The sequence below is a fragment of the Medicago truncatula genome, chromosome 4, assembly GCF_003473485.1.
Source record: "Medicago truncatula cultivar Jemalong A17 chromosome 4, MtrunA17r5.0-ANR, whole genome shotgun sequence".
Taxonomy (NCBI): domain Eukaryota; kingdom Viridiplantae; phylum Streptophyta; class Magnoliopsida; order Fabales; family Fabaceae; genus Medicago; species Medicago truncatula.
In genome coordinates this window covers 19,235,096-19,247,317 of record NC_053045.1, presented here as the reverse complement: position 1 = coordinate 19,247,317, position 12,222 = coordinate 19,235,096, and the positions used below count along the sequence as shown (strand labels likewise).

The 12,222-nt window shown below is 37.3% G+C and overlaps 1 non-coding gene across 1 annotated transcript; it reads right to left on the bottom strand.

The window, feature by feature from the left end:
* Positions 1-1,239: 1,239 nt before the first annotated feature.
* On the bottom strand, positions 1,240-1,346 carry LOC120580364 (small nucleolar RNA R71). Its single transcript, XR_005646088.1, has one exon. It is a non-coding gene; the product is annotated as a small nucleolar RNA R71 (small nucleolar RNA).
* Positions 1,347-12,222: the final 10,876 nt, after the last annotated feature.

The window sequence follows — 12,222 nt, the reverse complement described above, 5'->3', positions numbered from 1 at the left end:
GATAAGTCTAAATGACATAATCCTAATCAAACCAAGCTCTAAGCCTTAATCTTATGTAACCCTAATTTCTTATCTGAATTCACCGCTTTAACATGGATCAACCATTATCAAACTGTGGAAACGAAAGTGGAGGGTTTGATAATAGTTTATCCATTATTCCAAACATCAATTCATAAAACGAAAGTGGAGCTTTGATATTCGAACAAGTGAATTCAGACAAGGATTGCAAAGTCAGCGAAATAGGCTTTGCAATTTTTGAGACATATAGTTTCGATCTTCAAGGGAACTAATAACAATCAAGTCAGCGAAATAGGCTTGGTTGTTATAGGAACCAAAATCTAATAGTAATCAAGTCAGCGAAATAGGCTTGGTTGCTAGAGGAACATAAGAGAAACTGTCTTGAGAAATTAGGTCTAATATAACATTATAAGCTTCTAGTTTTGGTTTGAGAAGGATTTGTTATTTAGATGAAACCAACGATCCCAAGGCTCCTTTTATATTATTGATTTTCAATCGCTTGAAAACCCCTAACTTACAATTCTTTTCTCTTCTAATCATTTCCAAAGCTTAATTGAATTGAACTACTCCCTGTCGGAACGATACTCTTTTAATACGTCGGTAAGACCGTGCACTTGCGGTTTTATCTCATCAAGTTTTTGGCGCCGCTGCCGGGGAGTAAACTAATTTGATTAACTCTTTCTTTGTGATTAGAACTCTCTTCTCTTCCTTTCTTCTACTTCTTTCTTTCTTTTTATTACCATTAACTTCTTGGGTTCTCGCCTTCTTATGCGAAGAAGTAAAAGTCTCGGAGATTTTATTCCTGAGATCGAAAGATATTTGCATAAGAAAAAGAGAGAGGCACAAAATAATACTGCTATGGCTGAACGCATTCTCAAAGAGTCTGCTACTCCTTCAACGGAAGAGCCACAAGCTATTATCGTGTACCCAACGGTTGAGGGTAATAACTTCGAGATCAAGCCTGCACTACTCAATTTGGTGCAGCAAAATCAGTTTTTTGGATCACCCACTGAGGATCCAAATCTCCATATTTCTTCCTTCCTTAGACTCAGTGGTACCATAAAAGAGAACCAAGAAGCCGTAAGACTTCATCTCTTTCCCTTCTCCTTAAGGGATAGAGCTAGCGCTTAGTTCCATTCCCTAGAAGTCGGTTCCATCACTTCATGGGACGATATGAGGCGAGCATTCCTTGCCCGATTTTTTCCCCCATCTAAAACCGCTAAACTAAGAGATTAAATCACGCGGTTCAATCAAAAAGATGGGGAGTCTCTCTATGAAGTGTGGGAGCGTTTCAAGGAAATGCTTAGACTTTGTCCCCACCATGGCTTGGAAAAGTGGCTTATAGTCCACACGTTTTATAATGGCTTGTCATATACCACTAAGATGTCTGTTGATGCAGCTGCAGGTGGAGCTCTAATGAACAAAAACTATACGGAGGCTTATGCCTTGATTGAAGACATGGCTCATCGTCATTACCAATGGACCAACGAGAGAGCCGTCACCGCTCCTACTCCCTCTAAGAAAGAGGCAGGTATATACGAAGTCTCTGAATATAACCACCTTGCTGCTAAGGTTGAGGCATTAACCCAAAAATTTGAAAAACTTAATGTTAATGCTGTCACACCTTCTTCTGCATCCCCTCCTTGTGAAATCTGTGGTATATCCGGTCATATCGGTGTTGATTGTCAGTTAGGTAGTGCTGCCAATATTGAGCAACTGAATTACGCTCAATATAACTAAGGAATGAGGCCAAATCAAAATTTTTACAAAAATCCTCAAGGTTCCTATGGACAAGTAGCACCACCTGGCTATACAAACAACCAGTGAGCAGCTCAGAAATCAAGTTTGGAGATTTTGTTGGAAAATTGCATAGCTAATCAAAATAAAAATCTTCAAGAACTGAAAAACCAAACAGGATTTCTGAACGACTCTCTCTCCAAACTCACTACCAAGGTTGATTCTATCGCCACACACACCAAAATGCTTGAGACCCAAATGTCCCAAGTGGCCCAACAAGTGGCCACCTCTTCTCAAACACCAGGAGTCTTTCCTGGTCAACCTGAAACAAACCCCAAAGCTCATGTCAACGCTATTTTTCTTGGGGGTAGTAAGTTAGAAGAGACCGTTGCTAAAGCCAAAAGTGTCGAGGGAGAGAGTGTTAAGTGTCTAGGTAAGAAAGGTGTGATAGAAAGTGAGAAACCGCTTGATAAGAACAAAGCCCTTACAACATTAAGGCTTACTAAGCTCAACTTGGAGACTCAATTCACTAAATTTTTAAACATACTTCAAAAGATTTACATTAAGATTCCCTTTGCTGAAGCTTTGTCTCGTATGCCTCTATACGCCAAGTTTTTAAAAGAAATTTTTTCAAAGAAAAAGGCTATAGATCATAATGAAACAATAGCTTTGACAAGGGAAAATAGTGCAATCATTAAGCAGCCAACTACAAAGCTTAGAGATCCAGAAAGTTTTGCCATCCCTTGTATGATAGGGAGTGAATCTTAAACCGAGCCTTATGTGATTTAGGAGCTAGTGTTAGTCTGTTGCCCTTACCCCTCTTTAAAAGGCTGGGGTTGGGAGAGTTAAAGCCTACCGAAACAACATTGAAGTTAGCCAATCGTTCTGATATCCAACCTGTCGGATATGTCGAGGACATCCCCGTTAAAATAGAAGGGATAGACATCCCAACTGATTTCATGGTGCTTGACATAGATGAGGACAATGAGTGCCCTATAATGTTAGGACGACCCTTTCTCGCCACTACGGGTGCTATAGTAGATGTTCAGAATGGTAGGATTGTTTTTCAAGTGAGTGATGAGCTGATAGGGTTTGAGTTGAAGAATTATATGAAAGGTCCCGCTCTCTATTCTTGCCACGTGATTAAAGGTCATGATGTGAAAGAACGCTCATTAGTGTCATCTACACAATATGATCTCTTTGATCCCTTCTAAGGACACTTTCTTTTAACGTCAAGCTAATGACTATAAAGAAGCGCTTCGTGGGAGGCAACCCATGCATTTAACTGCTTTTGTTTTGTTTTGTTGTTTATTTTTAATTGTTTTGTCGGTAATTATCCGAGTATGATTCGAGAAAACGGAAAATTTTTGAAGCCAAATTATCCAGAACCTTGGCACGGCCCGTGCTCACACTGGCACGGCCGTGCTAGATCTTGCCAAGCCAAACCCCCCAGTTCCCAGAAAGTTGGCACGGCCCGTGCTACGGTTGGCACGGCCGTGCCCGACTTCAGGTAAAGATTAACCTCACCTTTCATCTTCTTCTTTCCTCATTCTCAACCACAAACATCTCTCTACATTCAAAAACCTCCATAACCATAGAAATTTCAAACCTCCATATCTCCCTCAAAACCACACCAATTCACACAATTTCTTCACCCAATCAACCACAACCAACATTTCAATCATAACCCTTCAATCCAAAACAACTTTCCTCCATCCCTACCAAAAATCATCAAATTCGTAGCCCCCATTCACCTAACTAAAAACCAACAAATTCTTCACCAATTTACCCAACCCAACTCCTAAAACCTACTCAAACCTCAACCCCATCACCCAACCCACCTTTTCCACCAAAAACATTTCCCAAAACCCAACCTCCACCCAAAACACAAAAGGTCAAACCAAGGTTAAGGATAATGGCATCTAGGAAAGGTGGAGCAAGCTCTTCCGGAGGACCACAATCAAAGAAAAAAACGCAAGCCAAGAATCATGGCATAGTCTTCAAGGACACAAAGCAAAGGGACAGGTATAAAATTCTTATCTCTAAACCTTTGCACCCTTGTCGATATCCTGATCCTTATACTTTGAGTGTGCTAGGACTAAGGGATAATGTGTTTAGCTTACTAGGAAATTTAGGATGGGTTGATATGCTTAGACCTATGAAAGGTTTTGAAAATTTCACTTATGAATTCTTAAGTTCTATTGAATTTACGAAGGATAAAGTGAACTTTGATAACCCCGACCATAGAGTCTCCTTCCGACTTTTGAATATGGATTACGAGATGTCTCTTGAAAATTTTTGTTTAGAAATGGACTTCGCAAATGCGGGGTTCATCCATGACTCTTGGAATCCAAATCTAAAGTCAGACGACTATGACCTCGCTCTCTTTTGGAAACGCATTACCGGGTTAAGGCAATATAATCCTTGCAACAATAAGGCTAGTAACATTCACAACCCAGTGCTTAGATACCTCCAAAGAGTCATGGCTTGTACTATTTGGGGTAGAAAAGAGGTAGGAACAACTAGGACGGATGAACTTTTTATGCTTTGGGCAATGCTTAGTAACAATCCCGTTAATCCTTGCTTCTACCTACTTGATTACCTTTCCTCCATAGGTGCTAGACCTGATAATAGAGCTGAGATAGTAGTCGGTGGTATCATTACCTTCATCGCTAGGAAGTTTGGAGTGGGTGAGGAAGATGGGATAAATCCAATTGTATAAATTCATCAAATCTATCTTAACTCTCCCACTTCTCTTATATGAAATGAAGAAAAGATTTTTCTCGGTCATTTTAGTGTTAAGGTTAGAACCTGTTCCTCATAATATCTATCTTATACAGGAGCAAGAAAAGGGTTGGACTACACACACATACACTCACTTAAGATTTGTTGTTGGGTTGAATAAGTTTACAAAGAATACTTGAAGTTGTGATTAGTGTACGTTGAAATGAAACCTCGAGGGAGACATAAGCTTTTATTTAAAGTGTCATATATTAATCCTTTTGTAGCTGCCATGTCTATGCCACTTGCTTGAGGACAAGCAAAGATTCAAGTGTGGGGGAGTTTGATGAGTCATTTATTGACTATTTTTATATGTTTTTTAGTTTAGTTTTAATTAGATTTTAATTTATTTTATATTAGCATTATTTCCTTTTTAGGATAGTTTACTACAAATTGCATTTTATTTTGTTTCAGGAATGAATATTGGATGGATTGAGTCTTGGAGCAAAAGAAAGGGACTTGGAGCCGATTGGATGCAAAAATATGAAGATTGAGAGACAAAAATATGTCTCCCCACAGTCAGAAGCTTGGTACGGCCCGTGCTAGCCTTGGTACGGCCGTGCCACCATCCAGAGTGCCTTTTGCTGCTTTTGCTTAGATTTTAAGCTACTCTATTTTTAGCCCGAATGTAATAGCTTAGATTTTAAGTCGAATGAATGCTATAAATAGAGTAGCCATCCATCACAAATATTCATCTTTACTTGGAATTCAATAAGTGACAATTGCTTTTCTAATTAAAGTTCTTTTCTTTTCCTTTATTTTCTTGTCATTTACTTTTATGCTTTCTCTCTTCTCCCCCATGTCTACGATGAACATGAGTGAGTAGACTTCTCCTTGTCTTGGGATTGTTGGATAAGTCTAAATGACATAATCCTAATCAAACCAAGCTCTAAGCCTTAATCTTATGTAACCCTAATTTCTTATCTGAATTCACCGCTTTAACATGGACCAACCATTATCAAACTGTGGAAACGAAAGTGGAGGGTTTGATAATTGTTTATCCATTATTCAAAATATCAATTCATAAAACGAAAGTGGAGCTTTGATATTCGAACAAGTGAATTCAGACAAGGATTGCAAAGTCAGCGAAATAGGCTTTGCAATCTTTGAGACATATAGTTTCGATCTTCAAGGGAACTAATAACAATCAAGTCAGCGAAATAGGCTTGGTTGTTAGAGGAACCAAAATCTAATAGTAATCAAGTCAGCGAAATAGGCTTGGTTGCTAGAGGAACATAAGAGAAACTGTCTTGAGAAATTAGGTCTAACATAACATTATAAGCTTATAGTTTTGGTTTGAGAAGGATTTGTTATTTAGATGAAACCAATGATCCCAAGGCTCCTTTTATATTATTGATTTTCAATCGCTTGAAAACCCCCAACTTACAATTCTTTTCTCTTCTAATCATTTCCAAAGGTTAAATGAATTGAACTACTCCCTGTCGGAACGATACTCTTTTAATACTACTTCGGTAAGACCGTGCAATTGCGGTTTTATCTCATCAAGGCGGCCTCTCGATAATCTTCTTTTTTATCGGGTCGCGGAGTTCAGAGCTAATAAAAGGTTGCCCCAGTTTAGGCAACCTCTCGATAATCTTCTTTTTATCGGGTCGCCGAGTTCAGAGCCTATAAAATGTTGACCTAGTTTAGGCGGCCTCTCGATAATCTTCTCTTTATCGGGTCGCCGAGTTCAGAGTCTATAAAAGTTTGACTCAGTTTCGGCGGCCTCTGTAATGCCCACTTTTGTTAATTGTTTATTTAATCGAGTTTAGGCGATTATATTATATTTATATAATATATGCATGATTTTGGTATGATTTGAATGATTTACAACTATATTGATAGTTTGGTTGATATTGTGATAAGTTATGAGTTATGAGTTATGAGTTTTGTGAAGCTACATGGTGTACCGTCGAGTATTGTGTCGGATAGGGATCCGAGGTTCACTTCAAGATTTTGGAAGAGTTTGCAAGATGCTTTGGGCTCGAAGTTGAGGTTGAGTTCGGCTTATCATCCTCAGACAGATGGTCAGTCGGAGAGGACGATCCAATCATTGAAGGATTTGTTGAGAGTGTGTGTGCTTGAGCAAGGTGGAGCTTGGGATAGTCACCTACCGTTGATGGAGTTCACATACAACAACAGTTACCATTTGAGTATTGGTATGGCACCGTTCGAAGCTTTGTATGGTCGGAGGTGCAGGACTCCTTTATGCTGGTTCGAGTCAGGAGAGAGTGTTGTGTTGGGACCGGATTTGGTTCATCAGACTACTAAGAAAGTCAAGATGATAAGGGAAAAGATGAAAGCGTCGCAGAGTCGACAGAAGAGTTACCATGACAAGCGGAGAAAGGCCCTTGAGTTTCAAGAGGGGGATCATGTGTTTTTAAGAGTTACTCCTATGACGGGTGTAGGACGTGCATTGAAGTCGAGGAAGTTGACTCCAAAGTTCATCGGTCCGTATCAGATTTCAAAGAGGGTTGGAACTGTGGCATATAGAGTTGGTTTGCCACCACATCTTTCGAACTTGCATGATGTGTTTCATGTGTCGCAACTTCGGAAGTATGTAGCGGATCCTTCACATGTTATTCCGAGAGATGATGTGTAGGTTAGAGACAACCTTACAGTTGAGACTTCACCGTTGAGAATTGAAGACCGTGAGGTGAAGAAGTTGAGAGGCAAGGATATACCTCTAGTGAAGGTTGTTTGGGGAGGTGTAACTGGTGAGAGTTTGACTTGGGAGCTGGAGAGTAAGATGCGGGATTCTTATCCAGAGTTGTTTGATTGAGGTAAGATTTCGAGGATGAAATTCTATAATTTGGGGAGAGTTGTAACGCCCTAGTCGTTATTTTAATTATTTTGATTTATTTAGAGTCTTTTATATGATTTTAAATAATATTTGTGGATTATGTGGTGTGTATTATTTTATTATATAGTTTATATTATAATAATTAAAATAAGTGGGAAATTAATATTATTTTGGAGTTTGGGGAATTATTAGAATTTATTAGAATTAAGGGGAGCAAATGTAATAAAGGGAAGTTAAGAAGGGAGTTAAGAAAGAAAGAAAAGAGTCAGAAACATTTTACGTGAAAACTGTCAAGTTGGGAGAAAAGGGAGAGAAGAGCAAGTAGAGCCAAAGAACCAATTTGCTGTGCAATTTTCAATTGAATTAAGGTAAGGGTGAATTTTACTTCAGTAGTATAGATATTGGATTCTGATTTTGATTTTAACAGGTTTATGATAGAATTGGGAAAATTGGGTTTATGATGAATTAATGTGTTTTGAGAGTAGGAATTGTTGTATTGATGTTAGAAATGGGTTTTGAGTGTATACAGCCTTCCATTTCATATCTGTAAACTAATTTAGGGAGTGAATTGGAGGAAAATGGGATTTTTGGGAAAAACCTGCATTCTGCCCGTACAGAAGTTCATCGCTCGCCTCGCGAGTAGCCTTGTTCGCCAAGGCGAGTGAGCAACTTCATAGCTCACCCCGCGAGTGAGACAACTCGCCGTGGCGAGTACCTGTGGGGAATTCTGGATTTTCAGATTGTTGTTATAAGCCGTAATTTGGTTAGTTATGTGTACCTAGATGATTTTAGAGAGGACTGGAGCAAGTTTTAGATTAAAAAGATGAATAGGGAGTTTAGAATTGAAGATTTAGTGAGAAAAATGTCAAAACTCCCGAGAGCACCTGTTTTGAGTTCGCCTTGAGATTGCCATGGTGAGCAAGTTGTTTCGTTGTGCTCGCCATAGCGAGTAGAAGTACTTGCGAGGCGAGTTGTCCAGTATTTGAGTTGTTGGTTCTGTTTTGATGATTGTTGATTGATCTTGATGTTTAAGCATGGCTATTATAAATGGTGTATTTTTCTGGGATGTTTGGATTGGTTATAATGATTTGTTATTGACTAGGATGTATGCTTCTATTTAATTAAGTCATACATGATGTTGCATTATGGAGTGGTGAGTCATATAAATACATATGCATTTGTTGGAGTTGTATGAAGATATACACAAGTGGAGTCAGTTGCATAAGCACAAAAGCGGGAGGGCTCCGGCCCTGGAACGCCTTGCCGTTCAAAGCGGTGGAACACTTGTTGTTCAAAGCGGTGTTAGCGATGAGGACTTATGTCCTGAAAATGAATTCTTTAACCATTCTATTAGCGGTGAGGGCTTCGGCCCTGATTATGGTACCACATGTATGAGTGTTGTAGAGGAGTCTTAGTGGAGTGGTTGTGTGTTGCATGAGTCGATGGTGTTGGTTTCATTTACCTTTTGTCGTTGATGTTGATGATGATGATGTTTATATATGTTGATGAATTATTATTATGATAGGGTGTTAGATTCAAATTGATGAGTTATTTATCTATATTTATTGTTGTGAATCTCACCCCTTCTGCTTGAAAATGTTGCCCTTCCTATGGGTAACTTGCAGGTGATCCTGAGTAGTTGGTGGTGGCTCAAGTGTCTAGGGCTCTGATACATTTGGGATGAGTTTACTTTATTTATGTTTCATTCCTTATGTATCATATTTTGAGAATTGATGTTGTAGCCCTTTTTAGTGGTTGAATTTATGTTGTTAAGGCTTTTATGCCAGATTTAATTATGGAGGATTAAAACAGTTGTTGTTTCGATGCAAATATTCCGCTGCTAAATTAGTGATGATTTTGAAGGATGTTTATTAAATAGATTTTATATTCTATTTAAGAAATTTTGAAAATGTAATGTGACATACCCGTTTGGGAATTACTCTGATGTATGTTTATTTATTATTTAATTGATTTTTGGGTAACGGGGTGTTACATCATCAATCATGAACAATATCGTATTCACAAACATATACTAATTCATCAATCATATTCAATTATTCACTATGACCTACGTGCAGTAATTTGACCATAACTCAAGTTCTATAAATCCTTTTGACGTCAAACCAACGGCATTAGAAAGCTAACATCCATACCTACAACTTTTGTGTTTACGCCTAAGACCAATTCAGTACCAATCAATATCCGTTTTCATTTCAAATTCGGACCAAGTTGTGCTGAAATTCATAAAAATTCACTGTGACCTACGTGCAGTAATTTGACCATAACTCAAGTTCTATAAATCATTTTGACGTCATACCAACGGCATTAGAAAGCTAACATCCATACCTACAACTTTCGTGTTTACACCTAAGACCAATTCTGTACCAATCAATAGCAATTTTCATTTCATATTCGGGACAGAGATGAAAAGAAAAATCAGAAAAAGCAACCTATATTATTCAACTTCACTTTCATTCAAAATCATCACAAATATCACTCTTAACCCTAATTCTCAAATTCTCAAAAACTAAACCTACAACATGTTAAATACAATTTTCAGAATCATAGACTCAAGATTATTGAATGTTAGTCCCACCCTTACCTTAGATTGATTGACAGCAAGGTTCTACAAACTTCTCGTTCTCTGACTCTTCTCTTCTCTTTGTTTTCTCCCAAATCCTTGTTTTTACGTAAAAACTATTCTAACCTAATTTCTCCTCTTTTATATCACTAACCACTTCTCTTAATTCTACTTAAGCCCACTAAACTTCTTTAATTTCTAATTCAGCCCCCCAAGTCTACTTATTCTATTATTTAATCATATTCTAATAAATAATAAAATAAAACCACCTAATAAAATATCAACATACCACATAATCAAATAAATCATATAATTTGAATCTATCTCATTAAAATAATTAAATAAACAAATATAGGCTACTAATATATATATATCAACACATAACAAAATATCACTTATCAAATAAGTTAATTATATTCTAGAAGAACAGACTCTAAACTCAAATAAATAAATAAATAAAACAAATAATTCAAAGAGGGCGTTACAAATATGATGTGAGATGATGATTAATTGCATTACTTGAAATGTTAATGAATGACTGATTGAGATGATGCTTGCTTTTATTTGATATCGTTACATGACGTCATAATGTTGTTGTAATCTGCCTAGGCTGCTATTGTTATTTAACCAAGTTGCATGAGTCGATATGAGATGATCAAGATGATGTTGAACTTCCAAATTATTGGATAAATAAGAGATGATGATTATGATGTTTAAGAGATCGAGTCCATGCATTAACATACATTTGTTGGGGGCTCATGCCCTGGAGCTTTGTACTCAACACGATGGAGCATTAGCTCAAATTAGTGATGGGGGCTTATGCCCTGGAAGTATATTAATACTCAAATAGCGATGGGGGCTCATGCCCTAAATGGTACCACATGCATATAAGAGGTTTAAGTTGCATAGTCGCATAGTCGAGTCAATGATGAATGATGTTAAGATGCTATGAGAATTATGATGCTTTAATGAAGTGATTACATGATATATTATTATCTATGTTGCTATGATGTTTAAGATGTTTATGTTGAAGATTTATGTTGTGAATTACGATTGTTGAATTATATTAATTAATATTATTGTTTTGTGAAATCTCACCCCTTCTGCTTGGAAATGTTGCTCTTCGTATGAGTAACTTGCAGGTGATCGAGCTTAGAGTGCTGTGTTGCTGTCGTAAGTGACATGTTCCTCACTGAGTCGATTAGGTTGCTCTGATATGTAACGGGATGGGGTTTATGATTGCATGCTTCATTTCCTTTACGTATTTGACTATGATACTATGATTTAAGTTGTTTAACTGAGATATTATGATGAGGCCTGCGTGCCAAACTTATTTATGGTTGATGACATAATTCTGCTGCGATGATTGAAGTATTTTGTTGAAAGTTAAATTGTTATTTAACTATTTATGATTATGATTATGTGATATCCCGTTTATGATGTTTACTCTGATATTTGTTAAGAAATTTTTATGTTGGGAAAATGGGGTGTTACAATTGGTATCAGAGCAGGTCGGTCCGTCCGGCCAATTAAAAGAGTCGTGTCGAGTCTTAGTAATATTTGTATTACTATCTTATGTTGTTGTTACCTGTCGTGTAGAATCTCAGCCCGATTTTTCGCTAGATTTATTTTTAATTAATTATTATGTGATTATTTATGCTTGAGTGTATTTAATTGTCATTGGATGCATTTACATGGATTACCGTATTAGAAGGGTATTTTGGTCATTTGGCGGGTAAGGGTAAAATGGTAATTTTGGTGAGAATTATTTTTTTTTTATGTTTAGTGAGAACCCTTATTTTACTAAGTTACTAGTGTAGTGATTAGTTTTTACCGTTTAGTGACCGCTGGTTATATTTTACCATTGTTAGTAATTACCGTTGCGTGTATAGAAACTTTTTTAGAATTATGTTAGAATGGGTTAAGCCCATTAGGGTCTAGAATTGAGCCCAATTGAGTGGGAATACACCTAAACCTAAAACTTGGAGAGGAATTCATTCATTCATTCCATTTTCACAAAGTTAGAGAGACGTAGAGAGAGAAAGTGAGTGAAAGGAAGAACAAGGGTTAGAGAAAGGGGGAAACTTGAAGATTGAAGAAATTAGGAGCTAAAGTGAAGCCCAAGTTTGAATTGATCATAACCTAAGGTAAGGGGGTTAGTCTTCTTCATAATCATGATTGTTTTGTTTGCAATTTTCCTTGTTGTATGAAATGGGTTGATTGGAATGAATTGATAATTGTTGTTAAAATTCGTGCTCTTGTTTTGGTGATAAGTTTGAGTATGTTAATTGATTGCTAAATG